The sequence below is a fragment of the Bubalus bubalis genome, chromosome 11 (genome assembly GCF_019923935.1).
Source record: "Bubalus bubalis isolate 160015118507 breed Murrah chromosome 11, NDDB_SH_1, whole genome shotgun sequence".
Lineage (NCBI taxonomy): Eukaryota > Metazoa > Chordata > Mammalia > Artiodactyla > Bovidae > Bubalus > Bubalus bubalis.
The window spans coordinates 53,239,489-53,266,795 of record NC_059167.1 but is presented as its reverse complement, the minus strand read 5'-3'; the positions used below and the strand labels follow the sequence as shown (position 1 = coordinate 53,266,795).

The 27,307-nt window shown below is 40.2% G+C and overlaps 1 long non-coding RNA gene across 2 annotated transcripts in view; it reads left to right on the top strand.

The window, feature by feature from the left end:
• LOC123464718 overlaps window positions 1-24,223 on the top strand; it is a 163,825-nt gene extending 139,602 nt beyond the window's left edge. For both annotated transcript variants that reach the window (XR_006639760.1, XR_006639759.1), the window contains one exon: window positions 23,930-24,223. This is a non-coding gene — a long non-coding RNA (uncharacterized LOC123464718). The remainder of the gene's footprint in view (window positions 1-23,929) is intronic.
• Window positions 24,224-27,307: the final 3,084 nt, after the last annotated feature.

The window sequence follows — 27,307 nt, the reverse complement described above, 5'->3', positions numbered from 1 at the left end:
CGTGCATCTTCATTATTCCTCTCATCATTCTGTGTGCAGCTATTCTAAAATGATTAAGAAAAAAATTACCTTGTTTCCTCATAAAGATCAGTACTGAAGAACACAATTTCTACTGGTGTTGAAAGAGAATAAGAAGCAATCATGTCTTATAAAGAGATGGTAACAGAAGTTTTTGCAGTGGGCCCACTCAAGAATTTTCACATCTGTGTGCTTGATGTGATCCTGGGAATATTTGTGTTAACATGGAATTACAGTTACAACCCAACAACTTCTCTTAATGCTCAGTAAGAGCAAGGAGAACTCATTATATTAGCTTTCCAATTATTCAGAAAATGATCCGAAAATTTTCTGAATTTCCCTATAATCACATTCACATTAGTTTTTACTCCTTGGATTAAAGAGGGGAAAAACCACTGTTAAAATGCTCAAATATTGTGCTGAATAATGGCTCCTCTGTCCAATTAGTGAGCATTATTGTTGCAATACATTCACACTCACACAGCACACCAGAGACAGCATAAAACATTCCTGTGTACAGGCAAACATGAAAAAAAAAAAAAAGGACAGTTATGTAAAGTTTAAAAATAAAATAAAATTTAAAAGAAAAAAAAATGGAAATAACAGATTCAAAGAATCGAAAGAATAATTTCATTTTTTCACACTTAAAGAAAAAACAAAACCCCAAGGCTGATTTCCTAATTACCACTTGCTTGGCTGTTGTTGGTGCTAACAACACTGCAAAGAAAAGGGCTGTTGATGGACTTTCCCTTCCTTTTAAAAAGCTGTTTCTAAGCAGTGTTGTGTTATAGCCGCTGTTTGAGTATTGAGAAGTGTAGCCCTGCTTGCTCCTTGCCAGCCCTCGTCAGGCGGAAGAACAGGCCACCTCCTGGCCGAGGACAGCACTCGCTGCCCACCGCACGTGATGCAGCCTGTTTGTGAAGCACATTTTAAAGAGAGATTCTGTATTTTAATGGTCAGTTAGTAGCTGGATACCAAACGTCTGCGCTCTCTGCCTGGGGACAGAAATGCCAGGCTTATTAAATATTGAAAAGTTGTTCATTACTATGGGGATCTGTGACAACAGCCTATCTGCATATTGAGAAAACAGCAAGTTTACATTCTTCAGAATAGCTGTCCCACTTCTGGGGAGGACGAATGTTTGTCTGGCTAAAGATGCATAAAAATGCAAGCCCTGTCTTGGAGATCTGCTTTGTTGCTTTTGTTTTTTTTTTATTTTTCTTGAACGTGAAAATTTCAAAAACCAAACTTGCTTATGGAGAGAGAATTTAAAACAAACAAACCTTTTGAAAAATCCAGTTTTCTCGTACTGACTGTTTTGGAGGACATGTCAAATGTTTGGAATACTTGCATGTTGCTAGAATATAAGAAAATGCATTTTGTTTAATTCTGATTCTAAGCAACTGAGAAATTTCATAATATATAGGAAAGTTTTGGGAGATAAAGTGATGAGGTATTAGCTCTTTCCTTGAAATCATCTTAATAATTGAAATGCTATAATCACCAAGGGCTTAATCAATGCCATCTGCAAATTAGAGACCCAGGAACATGTAATCCATCTTACCTTCAAAGAGAGATTTTGTATACATCAGTGTAATTACCAATTAAATGTGAAATCTAATGAAGAATATTGCATAGTGGTCCATCCAGCACCTTATTCCATTTCTGACTGTAATATGAATCATGACTTCCCAATAAAAAGTCCCGGAAAAGGGAACTCAAACCAGGGCTTTGTGACAGCCTAGAGCAGTAGGATGGGATGGGAGGTGGGAGGGAGGTTAAAGAGGGAGTGGACATATGTTTACCTATGGCTGATTCATGTTGATATATGTCAGAAACCAACACAATGTTGTAAAGCAATTATCCTTCAATTAAAAATAAGTAAATTGTTTAAAAAGAATAAAAAAATATCTTTAGAAAGCCCCTGAAAATATCTGGGATGTAACCCAGGTGTGCACAGCTTTCCTTCATGATCAAGTATGGCTATATCACTTAGTTTCTATAAAGCCTTGCTGAGTCTTCTTATATTTTAGAAGAGTGATTCAATATGAGAGAGGGCTGATGCCAGTTTCTGCTGATTCTCATCAGTCTCCTTCGTAACCAGACACATCAACTTCACTGTTTAGCACGGGTTTTTGTGTATGTAGGTATGAGGCTAGTGAGGCTGATGATCTCAGGAATAATTAATTCTTGGTGCATCATGAACCTTGTTCTCATGTTCCCTCTTTCCTCCCCACTCCTCTTATTCCTCTCTTCCTTTGGCTGTTGCATATTGGAGTCTTTCTTTTTTAGGCTTGTTGAATCAGATCAGTGATCCTTCTGAGAGTTGTGTGATGGGAACTTGGACTCCACAGCATCATCCTTAGAGATCAGAGATGTACTCTAAACATCCCTAACTTGTGCTTGTGAGCACAGTCATGGAAAACAACACTCTTTGAATTTGCATCTCCTGTTTCTCAGTGAATGTGTGCTATGCTTCACATGGCTTTCCATCTATTAAACTTGTTTTGGTCTCTAGCTGATAAGTATCTCTGTTACCCCATTTTGTCTGCTCTTGAAGAACATAGTGAACAAGGGTTTGGACTCTGCGGTTGAACCATCACAATATGCATCTAGTCTCCACAGCTTAGTGGTTCTGGAAACTTGGGCAAGCAAGTTGCTTCTCTGTGTCTCAGGATTTTAGTTTTGCTATGAAGACAATAGTAATATCAGTCTATGGATTGTTATGAGGAAAAAATAAGTAAAATCAGATATTCAGTGTCAGTGTTAACCACAGTAAATGCTTAGTGTATGTTAGGGATTAATACTAGCATTAAGGATTCAACAACATGGTCCAATGCTAATGAAATACCTTTTCCAGATAGGCACTGAGGATAAAGAGATGGTAAAAAAACATTATCTTGGAATAAATGCATTCTAGTGGCAGAAATAGACAGGAGAGCAATTGCAATGCAGTGTGATAAAATACTTTTGTAATGGCATGTTCATTAATTTTTTTATTTTTAAAAAAGTTCTGTGAGATATTAACCCCATTCTCAGCTGAGGAATCTGGGGCCTAGGGAAGTGAAATGAAGAGCCTGCAGTTGTGGGTATGAAACACGCTTCTCTTGTAAGCCTTTTGCCTCCAATCTTACCTCTTGTTTTGTGCACCAATCTTCCTCACGGCCACACATTCTTTAATTGTCATTGGTAATTTTGCATGAAACTTCTTACCTCTTTTTGGCTCTTGTAATTTTACCTGTGCTATAGTCTCTGTTGATTCCATTAGGGACCATGGTAAAAAGAACCGGGCAAGTGGTCAAGATTGCTCTCAGTATATACTAGGTCTATTATGTTGCTTGTGTCCTCACCTCTCTGGACCCCGTTTCCTGCAGGATTCTTTAGAAGGTGAGTTCTGGGGCGGTGCCTTAGCTTCCATCTTGGGCAGTAAGATTCACCTTCTCCATTAGGGGCTCTGCTTTTACTGGTGACAGTATACTGCTGTTATGTTAAAGATTATGTTTGAAAAAGGATTCTGCTGCTACAGTTTGAAACCCTGTGGACAAGATGACCTCTCAGATCTTTGTCTAAAATCCCATGATTTATGTTGTTGGAAAAACAATGAGAAACCCTAGGAGTAAAAGTTGTGTAATATATCCTAACCGCTCCCCCCAACCCCTTCCAAGAAGTGCTCAAAAGCAAACTACAGATGATTTTTAATGGCTAAAAGGTCGGTAATTAGGTTTCTTAAGATTATATTGCTTATGTAAAGAAAAATTATTAGTTCTTAATAGTTCTGCAAAGTTGCTACATAGTAGAGTGATTTTGGAGTTGAAGGACATGGGTTCAAGTTCTGACTCTAACGTATGTTGATCATGACCTTCGCCAAGTCATTCATTGTTCTCATCTCTGGTTTCCTTTGCTCAGCCTGCCTCAAGGGATGGTTAACTAGATGGAGATAACTAGAGTGAAAGTGTTTAAAACTATTTCAGCTGCTGCCTCTGCTGCTGCTAAGTCGCTTCAGTCCTGTCGGACTCTGTGCGACCCCATAGACGGGAGCCCACTGGGCTCCTCTGTCCCTGGGATTCTCCAGGCAAGAATACTGGAGTGGGCTGCCATTTCCTTCTCCAATGCATGAAAGTGAAAAGTGAAAGTGAAGTCACTTAGTCATGCCTGACTCTTAGCAACCCCATGGACTGCAGCCTATGAAATGTTAATTCCCCTTCTAGAATTGGTTCTAACACATTGATAAAGTTCGTGTAAATACTAGTAAAGTTTTCAAATCTTTATATTCTCAGTTTCAAATGTTTCTCTCTAACATGCTTCCAAGGCAGTGATGTCTCTGGAGTTTGTTCTGACAGGTCTTTAGTTAACACAGAGGAGAGGGGGTGTGTGTGTGTGTGTGTGTGTGTGTGTGTGTGTGTGTGTGTTGTCATTGCTGTCCAGGCTGACAAATGGGTTTAGGTCCAGACTTCCCCCTACATTATTAATGAAAAATTTCCTATCACCTAAGGCTAACCTAGTTTCTTTCACAAGTCTTCGGCGAATAACAATTTCACACAAACAGTCTTGCTGCCATAGGAAGAGAAATCTGCCAAGCAAAGAATCTCCTCCCTGTTCTTTGCCTTAAGAAACACTTGAGCAGGGTGAGCACATGACTGCTTCAAATTAGGTTAGAATAAAACACTGTAATATATAAGTCAGTGTCTCCCCTCCACAGATCGACACTTGTTTAGGGATTAAATTATCGATTTTTGAATGTTGCTGAGATTTAGACATGGGTTAATTAAACATTTACATATATGTGCTGAACAATGTATTGCATGGTACCATAATGTGCTCTTTAATCAGAAACCATGGGTGTTTGTGTTTGCTTTTTCCATGTTAATTGGCACCATGCTGGCTCAAGCTTAGGTATTTGGCTAGATGGAAGAAAAGAGACTTGGTGTTTTAAATATTTTAATTAGGACCAGCAGTTCTGAGCTCCCTCATTTCTCATTGGATTGTTTTTCATGCATGAATAAATTAGCTGGCATGGAAGTACTCTGTGGAAAGTGGTTGCCCTCTGGCCATAAAAAGAGTCCTGTTCATTAATACTTTAATGAAATTAGCTGTGAGCAAAATATTATTCCTTTTAACTGTGTTCTAATTTCTTAATTTTAATTAGGCACATAATTGTAGGGTGCTGAAATGATCTTCATGTTCAGCAACGAAAGTTCCATCATCGGGAGCCTGTGGCTGAAACACCACACGCTCCCAACACGTTCCAGCAGGAAACTGTCCATCCAACTCTTTTTCCCCATTGGTTTCACCAAAGATCCCCTTCACACCTCCATTGTTGACCACGATAGGAGATGTCAAAGCTCCTGCTCCTGACTCAGGGCATTGGGAATAAAGCTGCTGGATTCTGGATCAGTTTAGGAGTGAGACAGGGTGAGGTCTACCAAGAATCTGGCCTGGTGATTTTTTTTTCCAGTTTTTCCCTACCCCCTTTAATTTTAGAGTTCTCTGAGTTTCTCTTACTCCTTATTATTTGATTGGCTATTTCTGTGGGGGCAGGGAATGTTTTCTCTTTCAACCCCTGTTTGCAGCACATACTCCCTGCTTTATGCAAATGTAGTCATTGGATCGGAGAAGGCAGCAAGCCACTCCAGTACTTTTGCCTAGAAAACCCCGTGGACGGAGGAGCCTGGTAGGCTGCAGTCCATGGGGTTGCTAAGAGTCGGACATGACTGAGCAACTTCACTTGCACTTTTCACTTTCATGCATTGGAGAAAGAAATGGCAACCCACTCCAGTGTTCTTACCTGGAGAATCCCAGGGACGGGGGAGCCTGGTGGGCTGCCGTCTATGGGGTCGCACAGAGTCGGACACGACTAAAGTGACTTAGCAGCAGCAGCAACTACTTAGAGAATATTATTAACTCAGTGAGAATAAAATTAACTCAGTGATTATTTGCATTATTTCTGCTCATCACCCCCACCACCCTTTGCATAACATCATATACCCAGTTTGATGGTTTTCGAGTGAAATGAGACAGTTGACTTAAATATTTTATGGGTGTTAAATATAATTAATATTTCCTAGTGCCATTAAAAAGCTACCTATTTGATCTGAAAAATAAAATGGGAATAATAACAGTACTTCCCTCATAGACTTACTGGGAATATTAAATGAGATAAAGGCATGTCAGATGCATAGGAGAGTACCTATCATAAAATGAGTACTCAATAAATATCAGGTAATATTATTGACATTCTTACTATAAATACTTGTATATAGATTGTCATTTTGCAAACTGTAACACTTTTGACAGTATTATTTTATAATGTGCAAAAGTCTTTTTACCTATGATCTCACTTAATTTCACTGCATCTATTTAATAAAAACAGAGATAAGATATCCAATTTTACAGAGTGAGGCTCATCTTATCCCACCTGATTTCTTAAAAGATGATTCTATCAGTGAAACCATTTCTCAGATTTAACTGGAGGCTTACTTATACCAGGCTTTAATGATTCCAGTTGCTGAATATTTAAAATGCTGTAAATACAGAGAAATCAGCATCCCCATCACCCTGGCTGCTCTAAGTTACTTCGTATTCTTCCCATACATTTTCAGTTTTTACTGTATATGTTGATAAATAATCAGATCAGATCAGATCAGTCGCTCAGTCGTGTCTGACTCTTTGCGACCCCATGAATCGCAGCACACCAGGCCTCCCTGTCCATCACCAACTCCCGGAGTTTACTCAGACTCACGTCCATCGAGTCAGTGATGCCATCCAGCCATCTCATCCTCTGTCGTCCCCTTCTCCTCCTGCCCCCAATCCCTCCCAGCATCAGAGTCTTTTCTAATGAGTCAACTCTTCACATGAGGTAGCCAAAGTACTGGAGTTTCAGCTTTAGCATCATTCCTTCCAAAGAAATCCCAGGGCTGATCTCCTTCAGAATGGACTGGTTGGATCTCCTTGCAGTCCAAGGGACTCTCAAGAATCTTCTCCAACACCACAGTTCAAAAGCATCAATTCTTCAGCACTCAGCCTTCTTCACAGTCCAACTCTCACATCCATACATGACCACAGGAAAAACCATAGCCTTGACTAGACAGACCTTTGTTGGCAAAGTAATGTCTCTGCTTTTGAATATGCTATCTAGGTTGGTCATAACTTTCCTTCCAAGGAGTAAGCATCTTTTAATTTCATGGCTGCAGTCACCATCTGCAGTGATTTTGGAGCCCAAAAACATAAAGTCTGACACTGTTTCCACTGTTTGCCCATCTATTTCCCACGAAGTGGTGGGACCGGATGCCATGATCTTCGTTTTCTGAATGTTGAGCTTTAAGCCAACTTTTTCACTCTCCTCTTTCACTTTCATCAAGAGGCTTTTGAGTTCCTCTTCACTTTCTGCCATAAGGGTGGTGTCATCTGCATATCTGAGGTTATTAATATTTCTCCCGGCAATCTTGATTCCAGCTTGTGTTTCTTCCAGCCCAGCATTTCTCATGATGTACTCTGCATATAAGTTAAATAAACAGGGTGACAATATACAGCCTTGACGGACTCCTTTTCCTGTTTGGAACCAGTCTGTTGTTCCATGTCCAGTTCTAACTGTTGCTTCCTGACCTGCATACAAATTTCTCAAGAGGCAGATCAGGTGGTCTGGTATTGATAAATAATAAATAAATAATAAACAGTGGTCGGGGGCAGACCCTAATTTTCCACACCAGAAACCTATAAAATTTTAGTAGCTTTAAAAAAATGAACGTTTATTTATAATGGGAAAAGAAATTATAGCAAACTACAAATAAACTCATGAATATCACAAAATCTAGAAAAATAATATTTTTTTTTTGTGATTAACTATTTGACATACCTCTGTTACACTTTTTCCATAAGTTTTTGGCTGCATACTTTTTATTTCCTATGAAATGATTTAATAATATTGTCTAATTTTCTAAATTAGCTTTTTCTAAATAGATACTTCTTTCTGAACTTTTAGAGAAATTCTATTACCAAAATAGTAATCTGAATACAAGGCAGTTTTTTACTTTAGCATGGTTAATCAATTTTTTTCTTGATAATTGAAATTTATACAGCATGAAATTTTGCAGACACAAATTCTCACTTTGGTGCTACTACTACACGTGTTTGCCTTAGAAGCACTAAAATCTGGATAAATTCTCTTCTGTAAGATTTTCTCCCAAAGAAAACAAAACAATGTGTTTATAATTGTATAGGTTCAGTTATGAGTTTATTCCTGACAAGAGGGAACTTTGTTTTGATTAGACATTGATGAAGACCAAGTATCCAGTTTTCAGTTTTATGTATCTGGCTGGAAGAATTTTCCACAGACCAGCTTCTGCTTCCACACATTCTAAATTTTGGCTTTTTTTTTTTTTTTCCTGACTTTCACCATACTTCTTGGACCTGGTGGTGTAGGGTTTGTTTACGTCTTGGTCTGACCTTGGATATCTACCTTTGAGTCATGATGCCACTTGAGGGTCCACACGGTGAGCAGCAGGAGAATCTCTGGGAGCACTTTCTGCATTGGATGCAGTGAAGCCCATGAACATGCCTCACAAAACCCAATCTAAATGTGTCCCCCAACTTCTCCTAAATCAGATTTCCAAATGCACTCATGGTCACTCCAATGCTACCTCATATGAAAGAAAGGGAGACAGATGATGAAGTTGGCATAGAAAGAGACAATTGTCTTAACCAAACATTGTTAAAATATTTTATTTTTACAAATTTTTCACCTGCAATGCAGGAGACCCAGGTTCAATCCCTGGGAGGGGAAGATCCCCTGGAGAAGGAAATGACAACGCTCTCCAGTATTCTTGCCTGGAAAATCCCATGGACAGAGGAGCCTGGTGGGCTATAGTCCATGGGGTTGCAAAGAGTCGGACATGACTTAGAGACTAAACCACCACGTGACCATGTGAACACACTGCCGGAGCCCCTCCCAAGGCTTTCAAAGAGGCCTGCTGCTGCTAAGTCGCTTCAGTCATGTCCGACTCTGTGCGACCCCAGAGACGGCAGCCCACCAGGCTCCGCCGTCCCTAGGATTCTCCAGGCAAGAACACTGGAGTGGGTTCCCATTTCCTTCTTCAATGCATGAAAGAGAAAAGTGAAAGTGAAGTCACTCAGTTGTGTCTGACTCTTTGCGACCCCATGGACTGCAGCCTACCAGGCTCCTCCATCCATGGATTTTCCAGGCAAGAGTGGTGGAGTGGGGTGCCATTGCCTTCTCCATCAAAGAAGCCTAGGTTGGAGTAATTTTGCTCCTGATTGAATAGTTATGTATAATAACAAGTTCTGGATGTGAAGAGCTGACTCATTGGAAAAGACCTGATGCTAGGAATGATTGAAGGCAGGGGAAGAAGGGGATGACAGAGGATGACATGGTTGGATGGCATCACTGACTGTTTCAGTGGACATGAGTTTGAGCAAATTCTGGGAGACGGTGAAGGACAGGGAAGCCTGGTGTACTGCAAGTCCATGGGGTTGCAAAGAGTCATACCTGACTGATCAGAGTTATGATACTGTACTATCTTTTGGTAACTTTTTAATCACTAAACATTAAGGTTTCCAGATTTATCCTTATTGATACATATGTCTGGTTTATTCTGTTTAACTTCTATGCAATATTTCATTTAATGAAGATACCACTTTTTTTTCATCTTTCTCTTGATGACATTTAGGTATTTCCTACTTTTTACTGCTAGAGTTTCTTTTTTATATATTTTATTTTTGTCTTTCAGTAGTATTATAATTTTACCTATAAAATTCCTGCACATAGAACTTTTTGCATTTTCCATCTTTAATTAAAATTTTTATTTTGTTACTTTTCATTGAAATATTATTGATTTACAATGTTGTATTAGTTTCTGATGTATACCAAAGTGATTCATGCATATATATATATATATATATATATATTCCTTTTCCATATTCTTTTCCATTATGGTTTATTATAGAATATTGAATGTATTCAGTAGTTCTCTGTGCAATATAGTAGAACCTGGTTGTTTATCTACATTATACATAATAGTTTGTATCTCCTAATTCCAAACTAATTTTCCCTCTCCCACCCTTATTCCCCATTAGTAAATGTAAGTTTGTTTTCTATGTCTGTGAGTCTGTTTCCATTTTGTAACAGGTTCATTTGTATCATATTTTAGATTCCACATATAAGTGATATTATATGATATTTATTTTTCTCTTTCTGACTTACTTCACTTAGTATGATAATCTCTAGATCCATCCATGTTGCTGTAAATGACATTTCATTCATTTTTTATGACTGAGTAGTATTCCTGTGTGTGTGTGTGTGTACACCACATCTTCTTTATCCATTCATCTGTTATCCAGGTTTAATTTTTACTGTGCTCTTCAATCTGGGTTTTTTTCCTTTCTCTCTTTTTCCTTTTGGTGAACAATTTTCCAGTTCCCAGTTTTTCCCTTTAGCTATGTCTAGTCTGCTGTTAAACCTATTCATTGTATTTTTAATTTTAGTTATTGTGTTTTTGGTTTTGTCATTTCTGTTTGATTCTTTCAGACAGTACTTTTCAGTCCTCTGATTAAATTCTCTGTCCTACCATCTACTTTCTTAAACATGTCAGTCCTTTTAAAGTCCTTCTCAGATAATACCATTATTTGAATTTCTGGCGAATCTGAAGCTGATTTTTTTCCTCTTAATTAGTGAGGTCATTTTTATCTTTATTCAGATTTTGTTGTTGTCGAGCAACATTTATAAAAATTTTAGAGCTAATTTGAAAATGGATGATTTTGTAGTCCTTGAGAGATGATTGCTTTTCACTCTTTAAGGCATTAAGATACAGGCTACTGCCAAGTAGCAAATTACTCCAAAACTCAGTGGCTTTAGATGAGAACATTTATTATCTTGGTATTTCTGTGTATCAGGAATCCAGGTATGGCTTAGTTGGGTGCCTCTGTCTCTAAGTCTCTCACATATTTGAAATTCAGGTTATTAGCAGGGCCTATTGTCTTGTCTCAGAGAAGGCAATGGCACCCATTCCAGTACTCTTTCCTGGAAAATCCCAGGGATGGAGGACCCTGAAAGGCTGCAGTCCATGGGGTTACTGAGGGTCGGACAAAACTGAGCGACTTCACTTTTACTTTTCACTTTCATGAACTGGAGAAGGAAATGGCAACCCACTCCAGTGTTCTTGCCTGGAGAATCCCAGGGATGGGGGAGCCTGGTGGGCTGCCATCTATGGGGTCGCACAGAGTCGGACACGACTGAAGTGACTTAGCAGTAGTAGCAGCATGGCCTTGTCTGGAGGAGGGAATGACAACCCTCTCCAGTATTCTTACCTGAAGAATCCCATGGACAGAGGAGTCTGGCAGGCTGCTGTCCATAGGTTTGCAGAGTCGGACACAACTCAGCACAGATATGATCTCATCTGAAGGCTCCCCTGGGGGAAGACCTGCTTCTGACAAGCTAATAACTACTATGACTATTGGCTGGCCTCAAGTTTTCACTGACTGCTTTCTGGAGTTATTAGTTCCTTGCCATATAGACCTCCTCTATAGATCAGTTCATAACATGGTGTCTGGCTGTCCTCAGAGCAAGAGAGAGAAGCAGAGAGGCAGTGCAGGGCAAAAGGAGAGTCTCTCTGTAACCTAATCTCAGAAGTGATAACCCATCACATTTTGCTAGTTCTGTTTGTTAGAATGCAATCATTAAGTCCAGCCCATACTCACAGGATTACCCAAGGGCGTGAGGACCAGGATGTAGGTTTCACTGGGGGCCATTTTAGAGGCTGCCTACACAAGGACAGATCACCTTGACTCAGCCTGAGATTATGTTGATTGAGAAGTGAAGTTCAGCCATTGTGAGGGTTTCACTGGAAAAGACACTGATGCTCAAAAAGGCTGAAGGCAAAAGGAGAAGTGGGAAGCAGAGGAGAAGATGGTGAGATAGCACCACCGACCCAAAGGGCATGAATTTGAGAAAACTCGGAGGATAGTAAAAGACAGGGGCGCCAAGCATGCTGCAGTCCGTGGGGTCTCAAAGAGTCGGATATGATATAGCAACTGAACAACAACCACCTAGTTCCAAATCCCTCTTACTAGCAGAGTATACGCTCTTAAAGAGTCCCAGTTGAAACCCTGAGATATTTAGCATGGCTACTGTTCTCTGGTGGGTCCTAAATTACAAGTTTGCTTCCTACAGTCCTGTGAAGCCACTGAACATTCTGCTTGTTTTCTCAACCCTTCAGCCATCACTTTAGGATTCACTTCAGTTCAGTTCAGTCGCTCAGTCATGTCCGACTCTGCAACCCCGTGAACTGCAGCATGCCAGGCTTTCCTGTCCATCACAAACTCCCGAGTCTACTCAAACTCATGTCCATTGAATCGGTGATGCCATCCAGCCATCTCATCCTCTGTCGTCCCCTTCTCCTCCCGCCTTCAACCTTTCCCAGCATAGGGTCTTTTCAAATGAGTCAGTTCTTCACATCAGGTGGCCAAAGTATTGGAGTCAGCTCCAACATCAGTCCTTCCAATGAATATTCAGGACTGATTTTCTTTGTATTGGCTGGTTGGATCTCCTTGCAGTCCAAGGGACTCTCAAGAGTTTTCTCCAACACCACAGTTCAAAAACATCAGTTCTTTGGCACTCGGCTTTCTCAATAGTCCAACTCTCATATCCATACATGAATACTGGAAAAACAATAGCTTTGACTAGATAGACCTTTGTAGGCAAAGTAACATCTCTGCTTTTTAATATGCTGTCTAGGTTGGCCATAAGTTTCCTTCCAAGGAGCAAGCGTCTTTTAATTCAATGGCTGCAGTCACCATCTGCTGTGATTTTGGAGCCCTAAAGTCTGTCACTGTTTCCATTGTTTCCCCATCTATTTGCCATGAAATGATGGGACCGGATGCCATGATCTTAGTTTTCTGAATGTTGAGTTTTAAGCCAGCTTTTTCACTCTCCTCTTTCACTTTCATCAAGAGGATCTTTAGTTATTGCTCGTTCTCTGCCATAAGGGTGGTGTCATCTGCATATCTGAGGTTATTGATATTTCTCCTGGCAAACTTGATTCCAGCTTGTGCTTACTCTAGCCCAGCATTTATCATGATGTACTCTGCATATAAGTTAAATAAGCAGGGTGACAATATACGGCCTTGACGTAATCCTTTCCCGATTTGGAACCAGTCTGTTGTTCCATGTCCAGTTCTGTTGCTTCCTGATGTGCATACAGATTTCTCAGGAGGCAGGTCAGGTGGTCTGGTATTCCCATCTCTTGAAGAATTTTCCACAGCTTGCTGTGATCTACACAGTCAAAGGCTTTGGCATAGTCAATAAAGCAGAAGTAGCTGTTTTTCTGGAACTCTTTTGCTTTTTTGATGACACAATCAGTCAGTTCAGTTCAGTTCAGTCGCTCAGTCGTGTCTGACTCTTTGCGACCCCATGAATCGCAGCACGCCAGGCCTCCCTGTCCATCACCAACTCCCGGAGTTCACTCAGACTCACATCCATCAAGTCAGTGATGCCATCCAGCCATCTCATCCTCTGTTGTCCCCTTCTCCTCCTGCCCCCAATCCCTCCCACCATCAGAGTCTTTTCCAATGAGTCAACTCTTAGCATGAGGTGGCCAGAGTACTGGAGTTTCAGCTTTAGCATCATTCCTTCCAAAGAAAGCCCAGGGCTGATCTCCTTCAGAATGGACTGGTTGGATCTCCTTGCAGTCCAAGGGACTCTCAAGAGTCTTCTCCAACACCACAGTTCAAAGGCATCAATTCTTCGGCGCTCAGCTTTCTTCACAGTCCAACTCTCACATCCATACATGACCACTGGGAATACCATAGCCTTGACTACATGGACCTTTGTTGGCAAAGTAATGTCTCTGCTTTTGAATATGCTATCTAGGTTGGTCATAACTTTTCTTCCAAGGAGTAAGCATCTTTTAATTTCATGGCTGCAGTCACCATCTGCAGTGATTTTGGAGCCCAAAAACATAAAGTCTGACACTGTTTCCACTGTTTCCCCATCTATTTGCCATGAAATGATGGGACCAGATACCATGATCTTCGTTTTCTGCATAGATGTTGGCAATTTGATCTCAGGTTATTCTGCCTTTTGTAAATCCAGCTTGAACATCTGGAAGTTCACAGTTCACGTACTGTTGAAGTCTGGCTTGAATTTTGAGGATTACCTTGCTAGTGCATGAGATGAGTGTAATTATGCAGTAGTTTGAACATTCTTTGGCTATACCTTTCTTTGGGATTGGAATGAAAACTGACCTTTCCAGTCCTGTGGCCCCTGCTGAGTTTTCCAAATTTGCTGGCATATTGAGTGCAGCACTTTCACAGCATCATCTTTTAGGATTTGAAATAATTCAACTGGAATTTCATCACTTCCACTAGCTTTGTTCATAGTGATGCTTCCTAAGGCCCACTTGACTTTGCATTCCAGGATGTTTGGCTCTAGGTGAGTGATCACACCATCATGGTTATCTGGGTCATGAAGATCTTTTTCTGTATAGTTCTTCTGTGTATTCTTGCCACCTCTTCTTAATATCTTCTGCTTCTGTTGGTCCATACCATTTCTGTCCTTTATTGAGCCCATCTTTGCATGAAATGTTCCCTGGTATGTCTAATTTTCTGAAAAAATCTCTAGTCTTTAGTATTCTAATGTTTTCCTCTATTTCTTTGCATTGCTCACTGAGGAAGGCTTTCCTATTTCTCCTTGCTATTCTTTGGAACTCTACACTCAAATGGGTATATCGTTCTTTTTCTTGTTTAGGATTAGCAGATGCCTAAAGAACAGGCTCACAGCCGTGAAATTAAAAGACGCTTACTCCTTGGAAGGAAAGTTATGACCAACCTAGATAGCATATTCAAAAGCAGAGACATTACTTTGCCAACAAAGGTCCGTCTAGTCAAGGCTATGGTTTTTCCAGTGGTCATGTGTGGATCTGAGAGTTGGATTGTGAAGAAAGCTGAGCACCGAAGAATTGATGCTTTTGAACTGTGGTGTTGGAGAAGACTCTTGAGAGTCCCTTGGACTGCAAGGAGATCCAACCAGTCCATCCTAAAGGCGATCAGTCCTGGGTGTTCTTTGGAAGGAATGATGCTAAAGCTGAAACTCCAGTACTTTGGCCACCTCATGCAAAGAGGTGACTCATTGGAAAAGACTCTGATGGTGGGAGGGATTGGGGGCAGGAGGAGAAGGGGACAACAGAGGATGAGATGGCTGGATGGCATCACTGACTCGATGGACATGAGTTTGGGTGAACTCCAGGAGTTGGTGATGGACAGGGAGACCTGGCGTGCTGCGATTCATGGGGTCACAAGGAGTCGGACACGACTGAGCAACTAAACTGAAAGGACAGGCTCAGATGGTAAAGAATCTGCCTGCAATGCAGGAGATCCAGTTTCGATCCCTGGGTTGGGAAGATCCCCTAAGAAGGGAATGGCAACTCACTCCAGTATTCTTGCCTAGAAAATTCCATGGACAGAGGGGCCTGGTGGGCTACAATCCATTGGGTCGCAAAAGCAAGACACGAGTAAGTGACTAAGGCTTTCACTTTTTCAAAGGACATAAGTGTATGAATCAAGTCTCTGAGCCTTCTTTCTCTCTGGAATCCTATTTCTTCAAGTCTTGATGCCTTATAGTGTTCTGCCTTCAAACAGTTTTTTTCTTTAATAGTTAACTTTTCTAGATGTTTTCAATGAGAGGGTTGTTCTGACCCAAGCTTGTCTGCTTTAACTATGAGAGGAAGAACCAAATCTGACTGGAACCAGCTTGAGCCCAGTGTTTATTCCTGGTTCATTTAGCTGTGATCACGAGGGTTATGTTTTATAGACTAAACTTAACTCTGGGGCTCTCTTTTTTCTCTCTCTCTCTCTCTCTCACAAGGAGAGTATGAGCAGACATTCTTAAACATGTCTATTATATAAATACCATCAACTTTTGTCACTCATTGTCAGGAGGAATAGATATTAGGCTAATCAGAGAGAACTTACAGTTGAATATAGACCCATGTATTTATATAGTAAAATTTAAGGACACATTCAATTTTTTTAATAAAGTATTTTTTAAAAATTTAGAATATTCCACTCAATTAGGGTTTATTGGGATATCTACTAAACTGGGAGATTCATGAGGATGGGCTATGCCTCCTTCTTTTGGAGTCCTTAGTGCCTCGAATAGTGTCTGAATAAGTAACATGCCAATAAAAGTTTTCAAATTGGCTAAATTATATTCCAATAAAATTACATTTCCTAAACATATCCTGACTAATCAGAGGTAGGGAATTAGAAGATGATTTGGTGGTAAGTCTAGGAAAATCCCATGGGCGGAGGAGCCTGGTAGGCTGCAGTCCATGGGGTCGCTAAGAGTCGGGCACGACTGAGCAACTTCACTTTCACTTTTCACTTTCATGCATTGGAGGAGGAAATGGCAACCCACTCCAGTGTTCTTGTCTGGAGAATCCCAGGGACGGGGGAGCCTGGTGGGCTGCCGTCTATGGGGTCGCACAGAGTCGGACATGACTGAAGCGACTTAGCAGCAGCAGCAGCTAGGGTGTAAAAATTTCTCCATATTAGTTTTCAACTAAATTATTTAATTAAAAAAAAAAACTGTATCCCTCTCAACAGTAAACCCTCAAAGAGTTGAGGTTTTTTAAATAAGTATAGGAAGAGAGAAAGAGAAGGTAGAAGAGAAGCAGAAAGAATTGGCGTGGTAAAGCCCTGGAAGTGAGCCCTTCGTCCTTCTAGTTAATACAGTTAAGACACGTTGGAAACTCTTCAGTATGCTCTTCTGGTTTTGGGGTGGGGAATGGTATAATGGCCACAAATTTCTATGGATGTCTGTACAAAAAGGTCATACTCGTGTGGCCGTATTGCAACCATAGGGACTAAATTGGCTATTAGATATTTTTATTTGTAAGCGGATGCAAGTGGTGTCGGAGAAGGAGTTGGGCGGGGTTGAATATCTGTTGAAGAGCAGTTTGGTCACGGGCTTTCACTGTGTGAGTTCCGAGTGCTCTGTTGTAGGTGGTGCTGGTGTCACAGCCCACCTGAGGCAGGTAGTCCAGATGCTTGTTGTTCTTGGTTGTGCCTTCCTCTGGGAACAAAATTCAGGTTGGTTTACAACTGAAAAAAAACAAGTCTTGGTATAACTTGGAAGCAGTTTTCTGCTTTTTCACAGATTGCTGCCAGAAACAAGAAAGCTGAGAGATTTGTCATTTTCACTGGCAATCTAGTTTGCTGAATAAACAATTTAAAATATGATGTGCTGTATGATCTGGGAACCTGTTACATCACCATGAGAGTGTTTACTTTTTACCTATAGTCAATCTTCCATCAACCTGAATACTCTTAGGACTCATGATGGAAAGACAGAAATAACATAACCTCTAAGTCATCAGTCATCACTTAGCCAAATAATTGCTTTTGATTGAACAAGCAGGCATATTATTTATTGATAGAAGTAGTTGAAATGAACCAATTTTGACATTGTCAAATAAGCAGCCTAGGATTTAAATCATCTAGTACTCAAAATTCAGGGGAAAATGTCTATCTGTCTCTGTGTCTCTCTATTTAACTATCATCTCTTTTTTTAGGCATAGAAATAAGATTAGAAGACTATACCCATATAAATGTTAACTAGTGTTATTTCTCCATGATGGGATTACAGATTATTTTTATTTTCTTCTTGAGCTTTTCTACATTTTGCAGTATTTCTGAAATGAATATCTATCATACTATGATATAACAAGAAATATATATTTGGCCTTCATTTCCAGTTGCTGGCACAGAGCTCCTAAATCTTTGTAATTTCCCATCTGGTAGGAGTGATAGGGCCATCTTTTGTTATAAAATTTGTTTTTAGTCCCTAGTTCCTGACCCCAAAGCTTCTCAGACTCTTGAAATAGCTGGAGTGATCACAGTGTCTTTTGTATGTACTAGTGAGATGACTGATGGTTGGGGACTCGTGGGTGGCTTCAGGATGGAGACTAGTCACCGGGAAGACCAAGCATGACTGGAAGCTTGGAACTTTGAGACCCTCAGTCCACTATCCTCTAGACCTCTAGACCAGAAGATATCCTGCATCTTCTGGGGTGGAAAGAGGGGCTGAATTGAGTTATTAATCATGTTTACAACATGATGCCACCATACGAATCTCTATACTGCAGAGTTCAGAGAGTGTCTGGGTTGGTGAACACATCTACACGCTGGGAGGATGTTGTGACTCCAGCTGGGTCCCTTCTGGACTTTATCCTCTGTATCTCTTCATTTGGTTGTTCATTTGTATCCCTTATAATATCCTTTATAATAAGCCAGCAAATATAAGTAAAGTGTTTCACCAAGTTCTCTGAGCCATTACAGAAAATTGTCAAACACTCAGAGAGGGTTGTAGGAAACTCTAATTTGTGGCCATGTACGACAGAAGTGGGGATACCCTAGGCTTCTATTACTTGTGACTGGAGTCTGAAGTTGGACAGAATTGTGGGACTGAGCCCTTAATTTGTGGGGTCTGCACTATCTCGGGATAGTTAGTGTCAGGATTGAATTAAGTAGTAGAACACCCACTTGGTGTCTTCAGGGAACTGGAGAATTCCGTAGGGTGGAAAACCCACACGTTTAGTGACAAAAGTGTTGTAAATAGACAAGCAATCTTTCCTTTTATATTTTAAATAGCAAAATAAGTGTTAAATAATAAACAGTTAATATTTCCTGTGGAATCTTGCTAAATGGTAAATAGCCATGTGCTTAAAATTACATATAGCCACTAGATAAAATTTTAAAACTTGAGAGAACAAAATAAGAATAGGAAAAGTAAACTAAAAGATAGACTGAGTTTAGTCACAGAGAGGCGGGAAGGGAAAAGTGGTATGCTTAGAGAATGTGGGCTTGAAATTCATTGAGCTTTCTCCACCAACACGACAAAGGCACCAGAACTGGTGGTTGTCTCATGTGCCTGGGGCTAAAATAGCTCAGGAGGGGTGAGAGAGTTTTTGGCCCTGAAACCGAAGATTGCGGTCTCTTAAGAGCCTTCCTGAAGAAGAGCTTCTCTCTGTCCATGCAGACACCTTGGAAGGTAGTGCTCCCGGGACCCCCACAGGGCCGCACAGAGGGCGGGCGGTGTCACCATGTGGCTCTGCAGGCGTGCTGACTCGCTCTTGGCCCACACCAACAGCATCTCTCACCTGTGTGGCTGCACTCGCCAATGAACTCCTCTCTCGAGTGTACTCTGGCTCCCCTCCAACACATTCTCCACTTGGTAGTCAGTGATCTTAAAAATTGCACATCAAATCATGTCGTCACCGGTCTTCCTAGCTCTCTTCTTTGACCCCTTTTGATACATGTCAACATGACAGTCAGCGTGATCTGAAAACTTAATTAGATCATGAATCCTACTATTCACAATCTTCCAATAGCTTCAAATTCCATTTCAGACCAAAACCACAATCTTTTACAGCATCCTACAAGACCCTTGGTGATCAGGCCCTGGCTCACTTTTCAGCTTCCTGTCTGCCTCTTTCTACTTGAATCTTCTTGATACAGTAGGTGCACCATCCTCTGTGACTTCCTGTTACAGGTCCTTGGCACTCATCAGTATCTGGGCCAGTGAGAAGCCCCACTCATCCCCTATACCTATTCATCTTTCTTTTATTTATAATTCAGCTTAAAAATCCAGTAAAAGCCTGCTTCTTTTACAATTTCCCATAGGAGCTTATACTTTTCCTTCCAAGTACTGGCTGTGGTTTGGAGACTTATATTCATTTGTGTAATAGTTTCACTTAGGTTGGTCTTCATCCCTAGACAGCGTTCACGAAGGTGAGGAATCTTGTTCACCATGATATGCTTGTGACCATAGAAGCTCAATAAACACTTGTTGAATGAATAAGTGAATGAATGGTGCCTTAAAGTTTTCACTGGTGGATCCTTCATTCACTCCTCTCAGCTGTCTTCCTTTAATCACTCGTTTGGAAGCAAGATCAAGAAGGAAGTTGGAAACCTGGTCCTTCCTTGGTCTGGAGTGTTTCTCTAAACAGTAGGAATTATAGGTTTCTGGGCAACAAAAGAGTTAGAAGAACACAGCTAGCAACATCCTCCAGTCAAAATTTTGGATTGTGGGTTCAACACTCTTGTTTTCTGTTTGTAACTTTAGCTTTGGGAATAGGAACTATGTGTCTCTGATCTGTCTTCTCAGTGTGACTACCTTTTCCAATCTTGAGGATGTCTCAGTTTTAAAGGGAGAGAGGCATGTGCTCCAGAATTGCAGGATTGAAGTCATATCCAGATTTCTTGCAGGAAAAGGAAATGTGGAGTGGGTAGTGGCATTGTGTGAGGGTGAACAGTGAAGGTTGAAAATATATTCAAAAACATCTAATAGTTTTCAAAGAAACAGGGTACTGACTAACTTAATTTTAAGTGTCCATTTTAATTTGCTGATGCCCCACCTTTTGCTGCTGCTGCTTTTTATTTTAAACTATGACTGGAGAACTTTTATATCCAGACTAAAAATCCAATTTTAAATCTCCAAATGTTCTCTGAATATTGGATGACAAGATGGTGTATCGTGTTTATAAGAACTTCCTATGGGAATGGCACTGTTCTGTTATAGTTAATGATCCTTGCAATTCTGTTCAGAATCCTTTTTTTTTTTTTTTAAACCTAAATGGTTGCTTCATGGGCTGGCATTGTTTTCAAGCTTATAGTTGAGAATGCTTGGCCCATCCCATGTCCAGAAAAGAGCTGTTTGGCTTATTTGTTTGACCATTTTTGCTTATTACAATCATCTTGAATCCATGGCGGTGGTATTTTTATAGGATCTATTAAAAAAATAATGATAACCATGGACTGTAACCCACCAGGCTCCTTTGTCCATGAGATTGCCCAGGCAAAAATACTGGAGTGGGTTGCCTTCGTACTCTGGGGATCTTCCCGATCCAAGGATTGAACCCATGTCTCCTGAGTTGGCAGGTGAATTCTTTATCACTGGGCCACGAGGGAAGTCTGCTTCCCAGTGTGCCCAGCCCTGCCCCCCAAAAAATGAAAATGAGGAAAACTTTCGACAAAGTGCAACCCCGGCATTGAGAATGCTGCCGAGAACAACTCCAGGGGCCATGCGAGTTATGCAACACAGCTGTCTTGTCCATGGTGGATTGTCAGTGGCTTTGGCGGGTGGGAGGGGACAGCACCATGAATTTGATTGAGATACTCGAGGGGCCTCAACTGCCTCTGTCATGTATTTCCTTACGAAAAAACATCTGACGCACGTTCATGTCAGAATGTCAGAATGCTCATGTGCCACAGTGAGTGGTAAGTTGCACTTGTGATTCTTCAATGACTTTCAATCCTTGTTTCCATTAAATATTTCATAATAAAAATAACCTTTGAGATTTCATAGAAGGAAACATAATGAGGAAAGCTCATTTTATATAAATGCAGCTATAAGGAGGTACAAATGGAAGTGTCTGCAAGGGCCATGGAAGGTCCCCACTTTCAAAATTTTGCTTTGAATATGAAGTTTTTGAGTCTCTTTTTATTTATGTGTGTTGCTTTCAACCTGGATGAACTATGTAATATGTTATCGTTGGGAGATGGTAATGTATGTGAGCTTGAAGTTGCAATTGATGCAGTTGCCTGTGAGAAATCGGTAATTTACTTCCATGTTTTCCTTCCTAGATCAGAGAAAAGAAGTCTGAGTCCCTTTGTCTTTCACTGTTAATCTCTTTAGTTGCTTTTAACTTCAGAAATTATTCTCATCTATCTCTTGAGCACAGAACAGGTTGCAAACATGATTAAAGTAAAGTACACTTAAAAAAAATAAGACTTATTTTAGTTTAGCATATTTTCATAATCCTCATACCAAAGAGACTTTAAATCATTGATAGGGCAAATTTGTGTTTATTCCATGTGATCTTGAAGATTAGCAGATGACATGAGAGGTTTACTCAAATTGCCCAAACTTGCTGTTTATCTTAACATTAGTGGCACAAGAAACAGAATGCCAAACATGGAAGCTTCCAGAAGAGCTTCCAAAGAGCTTCTCTGACAGCAGTCAGTTACGTCAGTCTCTCATTTTCGATTCTCCTGTAAAAGTCCAACTCTGAGCTTTACAAATGATGATGCTGAGCTGCCTGAAGCTCACATCATCTCTTGTGGTGAGGGGAGATTGTGGCATTAAAGCAAATATCATTGATTTTTTAAGAAACGAGTCACAGATGTGAATTGTAAGGACTCATATGTGCTAAGCTTGTCTTTCTGAAACTAGGGGTATTTTAAATGAAAATCAATTCAAAAAGAAGGTTCTCTTGGGACAGGAAAGCTTGACTCCCTGGAAACAATGACATGATGAGTAGAGACTTGTTAAAGGGAATCCAAGGTTCTCAGTTAAGAATTGCATTTATCTGTTGAAACCTACACTTATTGTACTTCTGTTGGAACTCAGGACATGCTACTCCAAAATATGGCAACTTTACATATTGAAAATTTTAAGCTGAAGAAGTTTGAGAAAAAAGCAGAAGCAGAACCGTCACTCTGACCCTTTCCTCGCCCTTCTCTGAAACAGGTCATAAAACCCTCACGTGAGGGGTGCCCTCCTTGTACCCAGAGGAAAGGAGCATCCTTATCTCTGGATACAAAGAGAGGCTGAGACAAAGAGAATCTGAACAAACAGGCCTTGCTGAGTTCCCCCCAGTCTACTGCCATTCCCTCCTACTGTGTGTGCCATGACTGCCCACTCCTCTTTAAACCCAGCACAAAAATACTAGGTCTAACTGTTTCTTTGGATCCACATTTCCTTATGAAGGCTCCAGCATTGTATAAAACTTAGATTAAATAAATGCTTATGCTTTTCCTTCTGTTGATCTGTCTCTGTCAGTTTAATTTTCAGACCTAGCCAGGCACCCTAAGGATTGAAGAAAACCTTTTTCTCCCCTACACTTCTCTTTTACTGTGAGAAACTTTTGATTTTTTTGGCCATACCACGTGGCTTGTGGGTTCTTCGTTCCTTGACCAGGGATTGAACCTGGGTCCCTGGCAGTGAAAGCATCGAGTCCTAACTACTGGACCACTAGGGAACTTCCTAGAATTTTAAAAACTTTGATTCATGGTAAGTTGAATACTTACAATAAAGTATCTCCCTCCCCTTTTCCTTTCCTCAGCAATATTTAAATAAGAGTTCTGAAAGAAAAAATAAATAACCATAATTTTTCTTAAATTTTCATCTGACAGTTTGACAGAATCCCTACTTGACAATTTTACTTTAAAAAAAAAAACCCATAAAGCCTGTTTTGTATATTGTACCTAGTTGCAAAAAGCAACTTGGGTATTTCTTTTGTTGTTAGAATTATTAATTACTCATAGGTTACTAACTTATTGCTAACACAGCATACTGAGTCACTTTCTGTGTTGTTTCAAACATGTCAATATATTAAGCTAACTTGTTTTCTATCTAAATACAATTTGTGGTAGATAATTTGCTAACAGGAATAAAGTACTCATTTAACAAGAAAGATCAAGATGTGTGTAACAAGTCCTCAAAAGCAGGAAGACTGTATTTTGATGCCATTAATTACTTTTGATGATCAGACTGCTGTATTTATGCTAATTGCTAAATCCCTGAGATCTCACCTAAGATGCAATACAGTGAAGAATAGACAATGAAACCCCAAATCAGCAGAGGTGGTGATTTTAACATCTTGAAGACCATATTTAAAAGGTACATTATAGTCATGATGTTGAGTTGGTGGAAGCAGAAACCATTTCTTAGTGAATAACTGGTCTGGCAGGGGACATGTAGCCTGTGTGATGGAGAAAGGGCACTTGATTTTTTTTCCCCCTTGAGGTCCCTTCCAACCCCAGGACATCACAGATTCTGCTTCTAGATCTCTGTGGGAAAATTAAGTTGAAGACTTAGATTTAATTTTTTGCTTGCTTTCAGTTTATCTACATGATGGAAACAAAGCCATTTGTCTTCCCTTGACCCCCATGCTTCTCATCCTGGACCGATAAAAAAAGACATTATAAGAGAAGAAGACAGAGGAAGAGAGAGTGTCTAAAAGAATGAAAAGAGAGAAGTTGTAAGAAAAAGAGAGTAAGAGACAACCGAAAAGGGACCATGAGCAAGAGAAATTTGAGACTGGCAATGGTCATTGTTCAAGTAGAAACATTCTGTTCGAGAACCACCTAAATCTCAACCTATGCTATTAAACAGGTGCCAAAATAGGCAAACGTCTTTTAGGCCCATGTTGTCTGTGAAAGGTAACAGCAGAAAGTGAGCCTGGGAATTTGCATATAACAGGTCAAAATCTCCCTGCTGGGTTTGAGCAAAACTTGGCTGAAATTTGTAATCAATAAATGAACAGAATAAATTCTTTGAAATCACCTGTAAAGGCACCAAACAGAAATCCTGAAGATGCTTCCTTTACAACGTAGCCATCATAAGAACCTTTAGGAAGCAGCATCGTTTTAGAAAGCACATTAATGGAATGAGGCATGATTAAATGGAAGTGAGTCTCTTGTTTGGTTTTATTAAAATGAGTCTCTCTCTTGAAACGGATCCATTTCCCATTTCTCACCATCTTATCAGAGGATGCCATTGCAGTGGGAACCAAGTGCTCCCTTTCCAATTTAATGGAAAATCAGAAGTGCAGAGCTACCTGCACAAAAACCAACAACTCTGAAGGATGACCCTTCAGTGGAAATGCATTATGGGGCAGACCACGAGTTTTCCTGGAACTCACATTTTAACCCCAGCAAGATTCCTGTACTTTATCTTTAGTAAGAGCCTGGCTTATGTTATACCTTACATGGTGTCAGCAGTGGGCAAACAGTAATTGTCAGAGCTCAGGTTTCTCTAAGACCTCATATTCTCAAAGTGGATATTATAGGTATAAAGACCAGTGAAGTTGGTAATGAAACAGCAAGTATTCCTTTAGGATTTTGATGTCAGAGAAAGGAACTAATCGTCTCTGTTGCCAAGAAGCTGTCAAATATGCCTTAATTATGATTAATAACATACACGTACCTGAGAAGATTTTTTTTTCTCTCTCATGCTGACTTTCTTAAAATGCCTCTTTGCTAAATATTATTTCAGGGGCCGATGCAGTTCTAGCATTAGGGATAAACTAGGACGGTGGTACCTGTCTGCAGTGGTATTTATAAGGCGTTCATGCTTGGCTAAAGAAGTCAGGATCTAGCATCTCTCCACGTATATGTTTCTATTCTTTGCAAGTGCTAGTTTTACAGGGAAAAGAGTTTAGAATAGATAATTTAAAATTTTTCATAAATGAGTGGCTTGATTTTAAAGCAAATTTTTCTGTTATGTGCTCTTGAGGATGGTGGGTGTTATGCTTCTGAAGTGAGCAGTTTTATTGTTCACAGAGGAGGAAAAAATGGAGAGTTATTATGATGTTGAGGTAGGAGTTGAGAAAGAAGCACATACTAATCGTGAATTGTGGCTAAACGAGTGCAATGGAGCTGTATGGTAGTTGTCATACGATAAACAATACTAGTCAATGAGAATCGCAAAACACAAATCAAAATGGAAAATATTTATGGCAGAGTGCCATGTAATGATGTACATTTAGCTTTGTGTTATTTAAATGGAAAGGGAATTCAGAAGTACGTCCACTGAAAGAGTTGTGTATGAATTTGAAACAGGTTTTGACCTTTTTCAGTCCAGACATATCTTTTTGCAAATATACACCTAACATCATTCTATTGTTTAGGTGACGTTAACAGGCCTCAGAATTCAGCGAGTTGATGGCTCCCTCTCCGGCTTAATTAGACAGTTTAAGCTTTAATTGGCTGGCATTAAGTCATTCAGTCAGTGAGAGAGCTGCTCATCGACTCACTGGGAATTGTGGGAGCAATTGATCTAGCTGGGACCAGACACTTCAGGAGCAACTGCTTACTTAGAGTGGAAATGCATGTTACAAAGTGCCCTGGTAGCAAGTGTCTGTGAGTGCCTGGTCGCCTGCGTCTCACGCTTCTCCATGTGCAGAGTTTAAGGATAAACAGATTGTCTATGCTAGAGAGGGAAACATGTTAGAGTTAAATGTGTTTGCTCAGCAAAGTGAAGACGGGTGACTGTCAACTATAGCAAAGACCACCTTGGAGAGGGAAGCAAAGACAAATTGAAGTATCTAGATATTATACCATGTGTGAGCAAGCAGACTGGTACATAGGCACCAGAGCCCCTGTAGTTCTCATCTGTTGGGTTGTGAGCCCTTAAGGAAAGGACTGTGATTCATGCACAGTCATGGTATTATTTCTGGGCCTTATGTGCAGTATTCACTGAATAATTATTGAATAAATACATGAAAGCAATTTTTCCAGTAGTGGATAAACCACTGCTCAAAATATGTATTTAGTTTCAAAGCTAGTTTTACCCAGTCAAGGAAAAGAAGCTATTTCCTTTTAAAAATTATTTATTTTCAATATGGAAACTCAATATGTACCATTTAAGGTTTACATTTATCATCTGAATGGTCATCTGCCTTATTCTTTGGCCTTGGTTCCAAGCCATGACCCAAAGTCAACCCTCCCCTGTAAAGAATATGTGGAAGAGTATACTGCATCACTCGATAAGAAGATGGACTTTCAGAGCTTCCACCTTGAAGTGATGGTGGATATTTGGTTGTATAATTTCTGATGTATATGAAAAAGCTGGCCATGATACAATGCTTGTAAATTTTCAAGATTGATACTGACTTCATGCAACATCACTATACATTCCCTCCACTTCTCTGCATGTTTTAAAATTTTCCTATTACAAAGTTAAATGAATCAGCTGTATAACTTCTATTCTCACTTTGTTTTGATGCATAGACTTGTAGGACTGCCAGATACTCTAAAGGCCATTGAAGTCTCTGCCCTTTTACTTTGTTGAAGAGAAACTGAGGATGTGATGGTATGTTCCTCTGTCCGTGGAATTCTCCAGGCAGAAATACTAGAGTGGGTTGCCATGCCCTCCTCCAGGGGACCTTCCCAACCCAGGGATTGAACTGGAGTCTTCTACGCTACAGACAGATTCTTTACCGTCTGGGCCAACACGGAAGGCCATGTGGTGTTACAGCAGTTCCGAAGGTCAGCTGTAACAGAGGCAAGAGCCAGTTGCCATAAGGGACTGGTACTTCATTGTTGCTATTTCAAAGTTGGTACTTTGGGTCAGGTTTTCTTTTTCTTTTTTTGACTGAGTGAGTAATAGGTAGTTGAGAAAGAATTCTAACAAGCATTGCAGCCCAATGGTTGCACCATCCAGAGTGAAGCAAGTATTATGGTGATAAGGAAATTCACAAATTAATAGTACCCTAAA